This window comes from Notolabrus celidotus, chromosome 3 (genome assembly GCF_009762535.1).
Source record: "Notolabrus celidotus isolate fNotCel1 chromosome 3, fNotCel1.pri, whole genome shotgun sequence".
Lineage (NCBI taxonomy): Eukaryota > Metazoa > Chordata > Actinopteri > Labriformes > Labridae > Notolabrus > Notolabrus celidotus.
Window position 1 is genome coordinate 37,987,580 of NC_048274.1, and position 17,778 is coordinate 38,005,357.

Here is a 17,778-nt window from a genome sequence, read left to right on the forward strand (position 1 = left end):
GTCAAAGTTACTAACTTGTGCAAATATTTTTTATGGAAATGTAAATATAGCACTTTTAGTATAGGTGCTGTACAAGCTTCATTTGACACTAGCCCAGTGGTAGTCTTGTTACAGGTATTCCAAATGGCTATATAGCCAAGTAAGGATACAGCTGCACTAGCAGACATATTTAATAATTTAATTCTGGTTTGTAACTAGTTTAAAGCTCATTACAGGGAAAAAATTAGCATAAGGATGTAGGAGACTTTGCCAGGTATGTGCTCGTCGAGTTGACCTCACAATTAAACACTATAGAAGCTAGTTGGTCAAACAAATTATTACTATTTCTATCATTGCACGCCCAAAATGCTGGCCATATGTTGTGTGTAAGCTTTAGTGCAGCCACTTGCCACTAGCTGACACTGTAGCTCCGGGTAATGTCTAATGCTATATTGCTCTACTACCTGGATGTAAACAAACACAGATGTCGGATGTTATCAGTATTTTGATCTATAAAATGGAGATATAGTTGTGTGTAGGCTGAGTCTGGGTACACTAACATATACCACTTGACTGGAGTGATGTCTAACAAGCACATATGTGGACGTTAACCTGCTCTGCTAATGTTAGCTATGCTGAGTTTTGAAGTGGTTTATCCGAGACTGTTTAATTGTATTATATAAATTGTGCTAAATTTTAAGTGCGTTCCTACACCTCTTGAATAGTCAGTTAGCCAGAGTATAAATATATATTTTTAACAGCTAAGGAAATTAATCACAACAGAACTGTAAATTTATAAATGTTAGTCTAATAATCACCAATACTCATCTTCATTTTTGGTCTCAACCAACTCCTGAGGTGGAAATCAGGATTGTTTATCTCAATTAGCACTTGGCTCACAAGATAGTGGACAATTGCGTCTTTGAGTAAGAAACCATTACAGGAAGTTACATTTACTGTACCCAATGCACAAGTCACGTGTAGTGCTTAAAAACCAACAAGTCATCCAAACCACATTTAAAGCCTGATGCTTTGCTGACCTGTCTATCTACCACTTGCAGCCCTCATTACCTTATCCTTCTCTGTCTCCATTCACGATTCCTACAGCTGCTACAGGGCTTTGGCACTTGAACATAAACATGCGTCACGCTGATGTTCTTGCTAAAACCACTGATGCTGTCATTCTTCTTGGGAGGTCTTAACTGTCATGCTTTTATCTGCTCTCTCTTCATTCAATTTCCACACCCAGCCAAACCCTGAAACGGATAACTTAATATACCCAAAAGTGTTTTAATATTGCATTAATAAAGTTGGTCTCTTGACTCTATTGTTACTTCTGTCAAGTGCCACCAAGTGCCTCTGTGATGAGTTGTACCAAATTCTACATAAAGGAGAGGCTCCTTCATTCAGACTCCCTCAGTGTGATCCTCTCAGGGTCAGACCTGTTCTCTGTACAGTGCCCACCAGAGGCTGAAGTTTGCTACAGCAGGAGGGAGGAGTGCGGGGGTGGGAGTCTGTGCGAGGCCAGGCCAAGAGGTCTCCAGAGTATTCAGATATCCCAATTTCCTGTCCTGTGTCATCAGGTCTTAAGAAGCAGTTTTGGACTGTGTCATGAGTTAGACACACGCACCAGTGTGTGCACACTCACACAGACACAGATGCACACACACACGCTCACACACAAACACAGACAGACATATAACCACAGTCCTCACTGAATTAATTTGTTTTCATTTGCCCTCTGTCAGCTGCACTCTGGTCTTAACCAAAGGTCTCTCTGCTCACAGGATTTCATCTTTAAATTCAGCTCACTGCTGTGGCCTCCTTACTTCCTTTTTTTAAAGCTGTGAGTTCAGAGGGCCGTGAAGCACAGTGTCCCCACATTATATCTCTTTGGCAAAACGTTTCCATCTATAAATAGAGACATGTTGCAATGTGGTTGATGGTCAGAGTCAGGGTTGCACTGCATCCAAAACAAATAAAAAACTACATCACACCTAATGTATGGCTGAACCATGTACTGTTACAAGGATAGGTTTTAAATATAAATGGAAAATTGCTGCATGTTATGTTCATTTGCTCATTTCTGTACAACAGAAGTATTTGTTCTTGAAGCACGCTAAGGAGCAGCTCATGTGACATTGTTAAACCAAGTTTGAGTTAAGATAAATGTTATAACTCATCTTGTTATGAATGCTTGTGCTTGATAGAAAAGGTCACATTTTTTTTGTTTGTCATTTTTTGACTCACCCTGTTATAAGTGCTTAATCAGAATCCTAGATTTAAAGTAATGATGACATTATTAAAAATATGGTAAATATATATAATTTTGATTCATAAATATGTTAATTGAAGTCCTCTTTCAATGGAGAGTTGTTTTTTATTTCCTACTTTGCTCGATGCTGGACTGCAACAGTGCACAACCTTTGCTTACTGTTTCTGAGTCTGTTAAATGTTGGTTTGATTTCATGATCTCATTGTTAAGGTGCAAGCACTTTTACATGCATGCAGCAGCCTCCAGTGTTGAAAATGAAAGCAATACCGAAGTGTAACAAAACTGCAATTCCTCCAGTGTCCTCTTAAGGCTGTCTGCAATGAAAGCTCTGTCAAGCCTGGTTTATACTTCTAAAACATACAATCAATGTTGTTCCTGAGCGCTGTTTTGAAGCCAATCGACGGTGGGAGCCATATTGGAAATGCGGAACTCAACCAGGCAGAGTGTGACGCAAAGAGGCGGGGCTTGAGCCTCCTAGCCAACAGCTATTTGTTCCTGTCCGGGAGTCCAGTCAGTCATGTCCTTATTTGGGCAAAAACTCCTAATCTTAATATCTACTGAACTGTCGAGTTAGAAAAAAATTCACCCCCCATACAGTGTGTGCCGATAGAGAAATGAACTACTGTAGCCAAGCTGTTTTTAAAACCAGGCTGTTAACATGTTTATTTCTGCTGCAGATAGTCTCTTTTGAATTGGTGTGTATGTGGTTTCCGGTGTTTCTGCAGCCAGAAAAAGCACAGAGGTTGCCGCTTTGATGCCAATGAATGGGGTAGACAGAGTTTTTGACCTATACTGCAGCCAGCCACCAGGGGGAAGAGTTTTTGTGGAAGCTTCACTTCCAGCCGATTGAGCTGCACCCTGGTTACAGGCCATTGATCAGGAGGTGAGAGCCGTGTCCAATGTGGCGCGCGCCCTCCGCCGGGACACTCGGACCATCGTTGTGCACACAAGGCAGCTGGTCAGGGCTGTGTCTGGGCTGACAATGGCTGTCAATGCCCTGGCAACAGTCAGGAGGTCATACAGTGACAGTCCTTCAACTGAGCCATCAATGGATGGTGCGCTGGAATGATCCAGAAGCAAGAAAATGCAGTGTTGCAAGGAGTTTCTCCATAGGAGATATGGCATGGCTCCTTTAGTGACTGGCTCCAAATCAGCCCTTAGGTCATCCAGCAGCTCAAAAATGGCATTGCTGGATAAACGATATGTCTCACTATTTTTATTTCTGACAGTCCAAATATGTTGACACATGCACAGAATATGCTTTCTCTCCGTCGTCTGTCATTGAACCTATTCCTCCTATTCGCCACAGGGACTGCAGCTATTTGTGGGTAACGCTGTGCCAGTTTACACCTGCCTTTCAAAAGTTCTAAATATAGATGCAAAAACACCGCCCGCTATCTGTCTCAGGTTTGATAAATCAAATTGCGGATGCTAAATAATTAGATTTGCATCTCATCCTCCCAGTATTCTGATGATCTGCATGTATTCTGCATTTCCATGACGGCAAACACGCTAAATGGATAGCGCGTGCTATTTTGCTCATTTGACAGACGCAATCCTCGGTGCACCCGGTTAGTACATCAGCTTTGCACGCTATCAAGTTTGCACGTGTTTTTATAAACGCAAACCTTTAGTAGATCAGTCCCTGAATGTTTTAATTTTGTTTTGTTGGCTGACTTCCTGTTCCGCTCGATCTGCTCTGTTGACATTGATGCGTCATGCTCCGGCATCCAGCAAAAATAGAAGTCTTGCGTATCTGATCTGGAAGGCTCCGGTGTGCTGGAGCCAGCCAGTACTCAATGGAGCTGACCCAGTGGAAATTAACACATTGACTACAATAGAAACCTATCAACTCTGCAGTGACGTGCACATACAGTGTGATGTTATGTACATATTTCTGTTTGTTAGGTACAAAATCGAAAAGTAAAAGCGAGGCCTGCCAAGCTTTATTGCGAACAGTTTTTCTGTTATCTCAGAGAGGAACTAAAGTATATGTATATTTATCTGACTCTTGATTGGGTCTATTGTTCTGGTAAGTCACCAATTGTTGTGCCTGTTTATTTGAAAGGAAAGCAGGCTGATTGGGATGCTCCAACACTCAGAGACCGATAGTGTAAGTTCATCATTCCTTTGGTTAATTGTCAGGGATGCTCACACAAAGAAGAACACTGACAGTGGATGATGTGACTGTCTAACACACTCAAAATAAATCACCTCAAAACAGGTGACAAGCAAACAATAATCACACTTTGTTGTTAATTGCACACACGAGGTGAGAGAGGAGAGAGGTTATCTTAGGTGCAAACTGTATAGCCATGCACGTGAAAGAACAAAAGCTTTAGCCAGTAAGAGAAGAGAGAGACGTTGGAAATTGCACTACCATGTCATCCATCTCCTGCAGATGGCTGAAAACCCCTGGACACACTTAATCAGGAAAAGGGCACACCTCCGAGTATCCATTCTTTTGTAATGGCATTACAGCGCACAAGTAAGATTTAGAGATCCCTTAATGTGCTGGAGTCTTCTGCATAAAAGTATATACAAAGGTTAATATTGCAATAATATGTTCCTGGAGGGCATTGTAATCATTATCTCTCTGGTGGTATCAATTAGAAGCACTTTACTGCAGGTAATGACTAAGATTCCGGTACAAAATGACATTATTATTATTATCCCCATCTATAATTTCAGAGTGGATACACAAGACATGGGAAAAAAAGAGAAGCATAAGTTCAACCAAAGGTAGACTCAAAAAGTGAGAGGACTTTTACCGCTGGACTCGAGGAAGGAAACTCAGACTGGATGACTGAATCGAGTGTGCGGTAAAATGTGTGTGCGTGCTACATGTGCACATGTGGATGTGCTGAAAGTTTCAAAGGGCCAAATAGTACACAAATAAAAACCTGCATCCTCTTATTCATGGCCTGACTGTCTGTCCCAGTTTCCTCGGAGCGGCTTGTGTGTTTGCATGGAGGCATATTTGTGTATGTGTGTAGATATGTGTTTGTGTGCAAGAGAGGGTGGCCAGGCGAGAGAGGTAGATCAGAGAAAGAAAGCTTCAACAACCTTGCCACAAATATTTGCATTCCTCAAAGCACGGGAGTATTGTTCTTTGCTCACTTCTATTTATCCAGAGCGAACGGGTGAGGGGAAAAAAGTTAGAAATGCCTGAAAAGATGTGTATTTGTGTGTGTTTGTGTTTTGTGACCTTTGCGCTTAGCTCCAAACATTCATAACGAGTGCTCTTCCCCTTATTGACCCCCTCATCAAAAACATGAATAATTGAGGAATAAGAAATGCTCTTGGTTGTCCTAGCCGGCATTAAGCAGAGAGAAGCCGGCCCTCAGACTTTTGATTTAGCTGTTTTACATTTAATAAGCACACACAAGAGCCTCCAAGGCGCCTTTTTTTAGGGGAATTTAATTGGACGTCAGTGACATCCATCACAGGGTTGTCATGGTGTTGACCTTTCCACCAAGGCTATTCATAACCAGGAAGTTACATGAGCCGGGTTGCTGCCTACTCTGTCACACCCACTACAATGACACTCTATCTGTCACACCATCCTCCTGCTGATAAAGCTCAGATGTGCTCACCAGCAAACAAGTTATCCCATCATCGCTAAGGTTAAGATAATATTCAGTGTCGCTTCCTATTGTTTAACAGCAGCTTCCGATCAGGGTTGACCTCTGAGCTGTGCTGTTAATGATAATAACTATAGGCTGGTGTTAGTATACGCTACAATAGTTGCAGCTTTAATATGAGTGGCCCCAAAGAGCGTGGAGCCCAGGGGCTTTAATTTACTAAAAGCTGCGGACAAATCCTGCATTTTAAGCCATTACTGATGGAGGACAAGATATTTGGTCAGCGTGAATAAATGTATAATAGGTCCCTTGACTGTCAGCTTAGAGGAAGAATAGATAAGAGACTAATGTAATTAAAACTACAAGATCAACTTAGGCTGAGGTATGCAGTGTGCAAACTCATTATAGAACTCTTTCCTTTAGTTAAAGTCCTCATTATCAAAATTTACTTTGCTTTATCCAGATTTATGTTCACAAGTGTTTCCACAACATCTTTTAAATGTATTAAAGAGGTGGTTTTTCATATTTTAATAATATTAAGTTAAAACGTCAAAACTAAATGTGGGCGAAATTTAAAACATTAACACTTTATGATCCTTTTCAGGTTGAAAGTTAATGAAAAGTCACGTAACAATAATATTGGGGGACTATGCTGTCTTTTGTATTTGAACAGCGGGTCTCCATGTTGCTGAGACGCATTTCATAAACTCTGCTTTCTGTTCACTGCTGCAGCATTGACATTCATTTGCAGTAAATGTATCATAGGCCATGATGTTACATTAACCACTGATCTGGGTATCACGTTCGGTCAGAAACAGTGTGATCTGTATGGATATTCTCAACTGTGCTCCGTTGCACCACTAGTGTATGTGACGAATAAGGACGTCATGTTGTCACTTGTTAAAGCCGGTTTGGTCTCCACCTATTTGGCTGAGAAACAGAAAAGCAAACATGTCTTACCCTTGCCTCCTGTCATCTGCGTGTGCACCATGTGATAGCTGTAGCTTCATTCAGGGCCTTCATACTGCTGGCATGAGTTGCACCTCTTACGCCGGATCTTGAGAAGGCTCGCTCATTTTTACCACAAGCTGTACAGTGGAAAAAAAAAACCACAGTAAAGATTATAAGCAGAGCTGTAATGGTTCTGGTTCACCTCTATACATCTTCTTCTGCAGAATATGTACCAAACATGAAATAGAACGTGCTGAATCACGTATCTTTGGTAAAGCAAGTCACTTGCAAATCTCATTGAGGCCCCCGCTAAAATGTATTTGAAAAGCAAAACAACTCATATAAATTGTAGGTTTGAGGTACGCTGAGTCAATATTTGGATAGTATACAGTTGCAGGTGATATTTCCTCTAGTGTGATCCCCTGCTCTCTCGTTGCAAAACCCTGCCTTGTAAGTACATCTGTTGTATTAACAACTATACTCAGCCCTTGCAGTGTCTGTTTAAAGGTGACATATTATGCTTTTTTCATCATATATATTGGTCTAAGAGGTCCCCAAAACATGTCTTTAAAGTTTATGCTCAAAAAAACACTTTGAAATCAGATTTTGGTCTGCCTGAAAAACCCTCTTCTTCAGCCCTCCTCAGAACAGTCTGTTTTCTCTCTGACCACGCCCCCTCAGGAAGTGGATATTCCCTCGTCTCTCCAGCATGTTGATCTAATGTTTACATGTTGGCTGAATATACACGGCTGCTCACAGACCCACGTAACTTCAACCCTTTGAATCTGATCCTGACGAAGAGGCGCCTGCAGCAGGACCTTTCTGAAGGATTGGTCACAGATTTAGTGTTTCTTGTTGTTTTATTTATCAGTATGTCGACGTGTGTCTTGGTACACAGCGACGAACATGTAGCTATGTGGCTATGCTAACTAGCGCTAGCACTTATCCATGATAAATAAAAATCATCCACTAGATCTTCAAATCTGCAGACGTGGGGAGTAAAACCGACCTCTGCCAGAAAGGCAGCAGGACCTTTCTGAAGGATTGGTCACAGATTTAGTGTTTCTTGTTGTTTTATTTGTCAGTATGTAGACCTGTGTCTTGGTACTCAGCTACAAATATGTAGCTATGCTAACTAGCGCTAGCACTTATCCATGAAAAATAAAAATCATCCACTAGATCTTCAAATCTGCAGACGTGGGGAGTAAAACCGACCTCTGTGTTTATTAAGACAGCCTACAACTAGCATGCCTCCCTCCTAAGCTCCTTGTTAGCACACGTGTGCAGGGAATGAAAAACGGAGGAGGAGTTGAGTTGTATTTTATACAGTCTATGGGCTGAACCAGCTCTGAGCTCTGACTTCCCTTACAGACCGGATGGCGTTGTGACGTATGAAAAACACTGAAAACTGAAACGGCTGGTTTCAGCACACACTTACAGAAAGGTGGAGAAATCAGAACAGGGGCAGAATGGATTTTTTTTCATTTTCAGGGGGTTTGTAGACAGGGACACATATTTCAGGTAGAGAACCATTAAAAAGTTGATTTTGCATGATATGTCACCTTTAAGTGCCCCATGTACAGAGGCTGCAGCTGTAACTGGTTCGAGTCCCATCTATCAAAAGCAAAACAATCCCCCCAAAAAATAACACATGTTGACATCTCCTAGCAAAAATTAGGCTTTTCTAGACTGTATGAATCATTTTGCTGCAATCTAACCCAGCATTAAGAATACACAAATATAGAATTAGCAAACCTTGTTGCAGATAGTATGGCTTGATCTTGTTGTTCATTAGGGGCATCAGTCACAGAATCAGTAAAACACTCGTTATAGTCGTTTAGGAAACCACTTCAGTATTTTCAAGACATCTGCAGATCGGCAAAAACACCTCACAGCTGGACTTGCTCATGATTGACTTAAGAAGAAGTCTTGAACACTGATTCAAACAGCTTGTGATCTGGAAAACTTCAAGTCAGCAGGTTTGTTTCCTTTCAATTAAGACATGCTGGTTAAATCAGCCAATCAGAGTACGGAAAATTTGCTATCACTGTGTGGCAATAATCATATGCATTATATAAATATCCTTTAGATTGAACCACAGGGGGTAGAAGCATTAATGTAAATGCTTGAGAATAGACTTTGAAGTGCCACTTTCATGATTGTTAGCTCTACTGCAGAGGTGGATTATTCACCAACTAGCCATAGTTGTCTACCCCATGCATCCACTGTATATATCACGTACATCTGTTAAACCCCTGTTGGTATTATTCAACTTCCCCTCTGTCCAAGCAGTTCCCCTTTGTTTTATATATGCTGTCATTTTCCAGACTGCTGCCCATGACATATGAAGTACATGCCTTTTTGTTGACCAGTGCACCTACAGATGATTGGGTCAAAGCTCTGTTAGCTGTCACGTGTGGCTTTGAAATCTCACATATCAAAGCCTGCTGGCCAGATCTTGTTTATAGCACGTGTTTACCTTATTGTCTGAGCCGTGTATATGTATTGGAGAAACATCATGAAGTACTACTCTTATAATGAGCCATTTTAGAATCAAAATCATGAAATCTGATTAGTACAGGGTCTTTGAACAGCCATGCAGGAGTTAAACAGAAGAACAAATAGTGTGGTGAAAGGCAGTGAGATTCAGATGTACCGCACGCCACAGTACATGTAAACAGAGGAACGGTCAACAATAATAAAATGTCTGGATGTGGTCGCCTTTTAAGAACAAATGATGTTCTCCAGATTTAAACCTCAGCTACAAAGAGAAGAAACACTAAAGTTTGTTTCAAAGACGTCCCGCCCCTTCTCTTCAGAGCCTATAGATTTCAATTGACTGTTTTGGCAACTCCAAACACGCCAAAGACAGCATGGTAAATTGTGAAAGACCAAGGAGAACCCTTACACAAATAATAGCTCCTTTGGAGAAGGGTTATGTGCCTCAAGGTAGCACCAAAGAAACCCACAGTAAATAACCAGAGTTAGTCAAACAGTCAGCGGCGTGCCAACAGAGCAGTCGGCTGCGAGTCTGTAATGTTTAACTGAGCAATAACAACAGAAAAGTGGGAGTTATAATCTTAAGTGTCTCCTGTATTAGTGCAGATGAATCTAAAGTTAATACGAACAGGGGCGAGGTTATAGCACCTTCCTGAACGGCGCCGCAGCGCACCACGGCACAGTGGAGCCCAGAGGCAATAGGCAGAAACATAAGAGAAATGGAAAGGCTGAGCAATTCACCCAAAGGGATTAGATTTTAAATAGATATCAGCCCATATATGATTCCCTCTTTCTTTCTCTTGCCTGGAAGTGGGTGTAATTTGGAGTATGTAATGAAGGAAAAAAGGAGGTATAGGTTAATCTCATTGACCTCCACACTCTGGGGACGATGGGTTATAGCTAGGAGATATACACCCATCTCCCCTGCCAGCTCGCTCTGCCTGCCCTCAGAGAGGTAATGAACGTTGTGAAAGTGACTCGGTGCCCGACGAGGGAGCACAGGAGAGAAAGAGAGGGGAGGGGGGAGGAAACCTGGAGAAAGTGGGTCTACTTCATCATGGATTAGAATAAAAGAGATAAGTGGTTTAAGTGTTAAGTGCTAAGGAACATCGTCTTCTTAAACAGAATTTACACAATGACCGTGGCTAGATTTATTTTCTCGTGCACGCAGCGCAAGGCCCAACTTGAACCTATCTGGTTGAATTTAGTTTGGACAATAATGGAACTGGTTCTTAAAACAGCTTTCTACACTTGAGACGTTGAAACGTTTTTACAAAACGTAATTTTTAAATAGTTCTGAGGAGAGATTTGCAATTTCTCCTCATTTTTTAGGGATTATGTTGTTAAAAGCAAAGTGAAAAGAGACATTATGAAAGGGTTAAGAAGACAGAGAAATGCAAGAAGAGGCTTTCACAGGGACTTTCAGAGCAGGTTTAAAAACAGGCAGTACCTAGTGGCACCATGGTTGGATGACACATATGATATGTTACTGTAATTAATTTCTACACTAAAATAAAATACCAATATATCCAAAATTTCATGTAACCATCAGGACTCCGTTAAATCCCTGTTGCTCAATGCAGGTTGGATCACAAAGGGAACATTACATATTCCAACTGACCTGCCCCACACAAAACCAGTGAACACTGCCCTCAGTTTTACATGAACACAGAAGTCTCTGTGAAGTGATTTGAAAGTTGGCAGAAAACTTTGTGTCCATGTAGTAGGTCCTAATTATTCGCAGTACAGTGGGGTCCGCACTACATGATAATTGGACAGATTTTGGTCACGATTCCCCTCATCCATCAAAAGTGAGCAAAGGATGCTTTTTCTGATTGTTCAAAAGGTGCCTACCAGATTTTCCTGTGAAGTGATTTTATTCCACCCAATCTGCAGAGAACAAGACCCTAGGCACGCCGATTTGAAATTGTAAATATTAAACATTATCAGGAGTTATGTTAAAAATCTTCATGTTTGGGGTGAACGATGTGGACAGCTGATTTTGATTGTCATGTGGAATGGAATGATAGACGACCGTGATGCAATTGGACTGAGGAACAAAGCGTAACAGCCAAATCCACGGGATCCAAGTCCAGTCCGTCTCCGAGCCGTCAAGGCACCGGATCTGATAGGTTTCTATTCTAGTCATTGTGTTAACTTCCACTGGATCCGCTCTGTTGCGTTCCGATTGCGTCTCTGAGCCGACACGCAAAGGAGCCCTCCGGACCAGATACACAAGAATTCAATTTGTGCTGGAGCATGACGCATAAATCTCCAGAGAAGATCCAGCCGGACAGGAAGTCTAGCACCAATACAAAATAAAAACATCCAGTGAATTTTTTAGTTTGACGCACTCTGGGCCCGATCTACTAAAGGTTTGCGTGTATAAAAACACGTGCAAACTTGATAGCGCGCGCAAAGCTGACGTACTAACCGGGAGCACCGAGGATTGCGTCTGTCAAATGAGCAAAATAGCACTCGCAAATCATTTAGCGTGTTTGCCTTCATGAATATGCAGAATACATGTAGATCATCAGGACGCGCAAAATACTGGGAGGAGGAGATGCAAATGTAATCATTTAGCACACGCAATGTGATCTATCAAACCTGAAGCAGATAGCGCGCGCTGTATTTGCGTCTATATTTAGCACGTTTGAAAGGCAGGTGCAAACTGGCACAGCTTTACGCACACATGGCTGCAGTCACTGTAAAGCTCATCATAACATCGCTTTACAACATGCCCACAACCACTGGGCTTACAAGCATTACTAAATGTTTTAGTCAATCAAACCAAGAGAACAAAATAATAATAATAAAACAACACAAATTCAAAGCAGTTCAGCACCACGGATAGCGACCGCATCATTCTGACACCCACTTTAACTTTTTCAACTAATCAGAGCACAGTAGGTCACTGTATCAACAGATATAAAGTTTAGTCAAATTGGCACAGCGACCCACATTTTCACATACAAACAAAAAATCAATATGAAGTACTCGGCCTACTCACCACTGTTTGGACGAGCCTTAAGCTCCGCGGACTTGTCCACGATGCACTGTATGTCCATTTTCTTTGATCTGTCATTCTCAATAGATAACATGACATGTCCACTCAGTCTATTCTGTCCCATCGTGCTCATCAAGGGGTTTTTAGTTAGTTTTAACTTGGAGAATGAGCGCTCACTGAGCTGCGCCAGGCAGCTCTGCGTAACTCCTCATCTCGTGCTTGCAACAGTGTGTTGGGGTGAATTGACTCAAACATGTTCACAGTTCCATTTAAGCTGGTGAATCTTTGGGACAGTTGCTGGATGATGATATCAGGCATTGAAAACGTTCACCCGAAAGTTGCTCCCTGGGACAGTGAGGCGACTGTCTTCATCCAAGTGACGCCTAACTTTTCTAGAGCAAGAGTGGCAGACTAAGCCTCATCAAATCGCTCTCTAAACTCCATCAAAACACTGATTGTGTTTTGGAGTAGAGTAGATGCGTTTATTTCATCGGCAGATCTTCTGTTTTTTTCTCACATCATTCACCTTTTCACAGATGGCCTCCAAAATCGAATTTCAAACGCTGAGATGTCTCTGCTGGAGTTCACCGATGTGTTTATTTCCCTCCTCCACAAAGACCTCCAACTCTATGTCTTCAAACTTCATTTATCACTTAAGACCACTCTGTTCTCTCAAACTCTCCATGGTGACAGCCGATAGCACACGCAAAATCCTCGTAAAATAGGGCGGTCCTCCCTCACCACTTTTGCACTCGTTATCATTTGCGCACGCAGTCTTAGTAGATCACCCGCAACACGCCCAGAAATAACACGTGCAAAATTATTATTTGCACACGCAAATTAGAGCTCGTTATTTTGGATCTTAGTAGATCAGGCCCTCTGTGTTATCGGCAGATCATTTTTAATATGAAGGGATATTTGAATTTTTTTTAAGTGGGGTCACATGAGTTACATTGCACTAGTTCTCCTGCTAACCACAATGAGTGCCGGTGAGCTCTTCCCCTTTAATGAGAAAATTCCCAAAGGACCGGCAGGTAAGCTAGGCTACAATTTCCTGCAGAGGAGGAACACCTCTTTTGTGTAATTTTACTAAAGTTAAGAAAATATGGTCCATGCACTCATCACGGTGCAAAAGCATGCTCTACTAGAAACAATTGCAGCTCTTGACTTTGCCCTCAGAAACCCCCTTTGTTTTGGCACTATTTTTAGAACGCACCTCGCAGACCGGTGTTCTTCCGCTGCATGAGCACGGATACACGCCGATCAGCTGTTTGGATCATGTAATAGTGGTATAAAAACAACAAAAACCAAGAATCAGTAAAAGCAGAAAACTTACATTGGAGACATTTCCATGTAGCCCTACAGGTTGTGGACGGTTTTTCAGATTTATCTTTGAAAGTTGAAGAAAGTCTGTAAAATAGAGATGTTTAGTAAGGCAGGGAACTCTGGATGATGAGTGATGCAGACTGGAGCCGTATGTGAGCTGCTGGTACCCTCTGATTCAGAAATGTCCTGAAGTATTGTTGTCACCAAGTCCCTCTCCTGACAGCAGAAGCTCTCTGGGTTCGTTAGCATGGGCTCACAGTTTACACACCAGCACCACCAGGTAATGTGGGATCTCTCTTGCTCCCTCGTTAGCACAGAACTTTCTCCCCTCTCTTCTTCGTTGGTACGTTGGGTCTGCATCTGGAGTTCTTCCTCTGTAAACTCTGGTTCATAGAGGTATTCTCTTGTGTCCACAGTAAACGGCATGTCATCGTTGCTGTCAGAATCACTCATTTTTGCAGTTTGTAGTTTTTGTTCCTAAAAGTGCAGGCAGATCCAAACAGCTGATCGGCGTGTATCCGTGCTCATGCAGCGGAAGAACACCGGTCTGCGAGGTGCGTCTGAAAATAGTGCCAAAACAAAGAGGGTTTCTGACGGCAAAGTCAAGAGCTGCAATTTTTTCTAGTAGTGGATGTATTTGCACCGTGATGAGTGCCTGGACCATATTTTCTCAACTTTAGTGAAATTACGCGAAGAAGGTGTCCCCGTCTGCAGAGAATTGTATCCTAGCTTGCCGGCCGGTCCTCTGGGAAGTTTGTCATTAAAGGGGAAGAGCTCACAGGTACTCATTGTAGCTAGCAGGAGCACTAGTGTAATGTAACTCATACGACCCCACTTCAAAAAAACTGAAATATCCCTTTAAAGCTGGGGTTGGTACTCTCGGAAAACTAGCATGAATTTGAATGTAGCATTTCCTCATGACTCCATCTAACCCCTCCCCTCCTCCCTCAGAGCTCCTCCAAAACGACGCCCCCCGCTCACATGCACGAGCGCCGCTGACTTGCGACCATATGATGGTGACTGATTCAAAACCGGTCCTCACCAAAACATTCTCATAGTGAAACTTAATTTGTGGCAACAACATGAGTGTTTGTACAGTACAGCGTATCCAGTAAAACATACCACAATCAAACTAAAGTCCAAAAATTATTGATACAACACCTTCTATTTACCTTCTCAGCATAATTGGACTTGGTCTCACGATGTTTCACATGCAGTGCAAGCCTGTTGGATCTACAATTGTTGTTGCCATTTGCTTTTGCAGATGAACATCCGTGTCTCGAGTGTTTTTCCACTTCTTGTTGTATTCAGGAACTCCGTGCCAGTTTTAGTGGAGATTGCTCTTTGTAATTCGTTTAGGATGAAATATACAGATGTATCTTCTTATTTCTTGACAGAGTCTCTCGTTAACCAGGTCTATTGCTGCTTGTGTCGAATTTTGATAATGGCGGCGTGTGATGGCTGGAGCCACACAGTGAGTTACCTGGCTGTGGGAGCATGGCACTTCCTGGAATGAACAAAAGGCGTGGCCAAGGGTGAAAGGGACTTTTATGCTGAAGCCAACTGAGTGGAGCAAACCATCGGCTCTGATGTCAGGGGGGGGTTTGGGCTTAGTTAGTATTATTTTGAATTCAGTTTGATTAAGCATCCATTTTGTTTACCCCTTGAGTTAAACTTGGTTTGGCTCAACCACTATATAAGTTCCTTGATGTCTCATTGTGTCAGGTCTGTTTGTTTAGCTCACACGTCACCTTTTGTTGTGTTAAATTGAGTTATGTTAAGTTGACCTCTTTTATAGGCCTAGTTCTTATAAGTTTGTTGGCCTAATTTTGGGTAAAATAAAAAACCCACTTCTCTTTGAAACTTACACCTGTGTCTTGTGCCTTACTGCTTGGTCCCTAACACGGCGATACAGGAAATGTTATGAATGCACAAAATACGCATCTACCCAGCAGATCAATCATAGGGCTTGCAGTCCACGTTGATTCAAATTGAGGTTACAGTTTGGAGGAGGTGCACATCAGATTATGTGCATAGGCCTCTGCATAGGTGCAGGGTAGCTACACGGATGTACGCCATAGAGTCGTTGTGTTAGCTATGCAGCTAGCATCATTTAACTTGATAGGTATCTTATTGGCTGATGAAATCTGTTAGTGAGTGCAGAGCTGTGTTGGTCATATTGTTGCTCTTCACACATTACAGGAATTAAACTGTTAAAGCTATCATTGTGGGGTCTCACATCTTCAACATCTATTACTATTGTAAAAAATGTTTCAGTGTTAGCCAGACTTTAGAAAAGAGAAAGTGATATTTCCAGAGCATCTCACTTGTGTGATATTTTAGATTTTAGTACTCTTTTCAATCCCCTCAAACGGTACAGTGGTTTAATTTCTGAGGTGCTGGCATATAATTTAAATACATTACATGCCACCACCATGTAATGAGCTATTATAGGTTATGGTTATTTCACTCATTTCCTTGAGACTGGGTCGGACTAAAGGTGCACTCTGTCTGCCCTCAAACAAGAAACCTTCATCTTATTTTCAACCTGATAACTTTTGTCCCCGATGATCCAGTGTGATAAAGACCGAGCTCTCAGGTTTCCATACCCTGGAGAGAAGTGTCCTTTTCAAATACTATGATATTAACTGTGGATAATTTGGTGTATATTACAAATGTCCTTAAGACAATGAAGTCAGTCTTTTGTTTTCTGTGGGGATACCATGACTATTGTCTCTCCTTTTCTTAGATTCTCATCACATCATGGTTTTGCATGTGTATGTCAGGCCTGGGTCAATGTGCTATGGGTTTCCACATGTGTGTTTCTCTGCCACGCATCTGTATGTGGGTGCATGTGTTTTTATGACATATTCAGTGGTGTGTGTGTGTTTGTCTGCTGTCTGTGTGTGTGTGTTTATGTGTGTGTGCCGGAGGTCTGGGTGGTTCGGTCTGCCCTCTCAGCTCCACAGATAACCCGCTCTGCTCCTCCACTTTGTCTGACTTTGTAACTATATCTGTCCTTACCCTCCCACAAAAATAAATAAAAGCTCTCCTGCTACTCCCACTACATAAAGGGGAGGCATGCCTCACATAATCGTTTGAGACGGGACAAACTTGGCCCATTGATATCTGTGTATTTATTACGCCTATGGCAATATAAGGCAGGGCAGAGTGAGATATCAGCTTACCCAGAGAGCTGAGAGAGAGGGAGTTTAAGATAAAGGATATTTAATATCCAGTGCACATCGGCAGGGGCCTAAGCCTCTAATAGCACTTGGGGTTTCTGAGCAGGTAATGCCTTCATCTTTGTCTAAACACACTTTTATGGACTTTAACTGTAATGATATAAAGAGAGAGGGGGTCACAGATAAATGTAGCGTAATGGCTCAAAGCCGAAGATTAGCCATGTATCCTGTCTAGGGGATAATGCTTCAAGGCAGTTCCTCCAAAAGGTGTTATCTCCTGCCGAAGAAAGACGAGAGAGGAAGACACACACGCATACACACACACCCAGACACATATATTAAATAATAACCTCCTCTTCTTTCCTGTCTGTTTTTCCCACCTTTATTTTAACGGCGCTTTGCATTTTGTCACATTGCATTAGAGTCATTGCTGCGCTCCAGCTTTAATGAATCTGCATAGCCGATGTACATGTACATCACCGGTGGAAAACATTTCCAAGGCGCTGCCTGTGTTCTAGGACACATTACCTTTGCTTATTTGGTGTCTAAATGATAATGAGCAGTCACATGATAACCTATATCATTTAGATCTGAACATGAATAAAAGAGTAAAAAAATAGAAGAGATGCATGATCACACATTCTGTGAAAGAGAAACAGCAGCACTTAAAGGCCATTTAGTGATTCTTTTCCCACAGATCAATCAGGTGGCCTCAGCGTCCATGAAAGAGGAGGAATCAAACGACAGCTCCACAGTTATCTAGAGGCATGAGTGAAGGGAAAGAATAGTGTTGTTGTCCTAATTATGCGTCGGGGTGTTGCATTATTTACCGATTCAACATACATCGGCAGAGCTGGATATGAGTAAAATAATTTATGACAAGAACCTTCTCTTTCTCTCCTGTCTTTTTTTCCTCTGTCTGTCCTCCACCCTCCACCCCCCCTTAAATCAAACTTCAATAAAATGTGCCAC

At 42.0% G+C, this 17,778-nt stretch overlaps 1 protein-coding gene across 1 annotated transcript in view; it reads right to left on the bottom strand.

The window, feature by feature from the left end:
- The window catches only part of znf536 (zinc finger protein 536), a 267,103-nt gene extending 251,895 nt beyond the window's left edge, over window positions 1-15,208 (bottom strand). The window contains exons 1-2 of the mRNA XM_034680912.1: window positions 14,794-15,208; window positions 6,799-6,926 (exon numbers count right to left, since the gene is read on the bottom strand). The gene's annotated coding sequence lies outside the window, so the exon portion shown is untranslated. The remainder of the gene's footprint in view (window positions 1-6,798; window positions 6,927-14,793) is intronic.
- Between the last annotated feature and the right edge of the window lie 2,570 nt (window positions 15,209-17,778).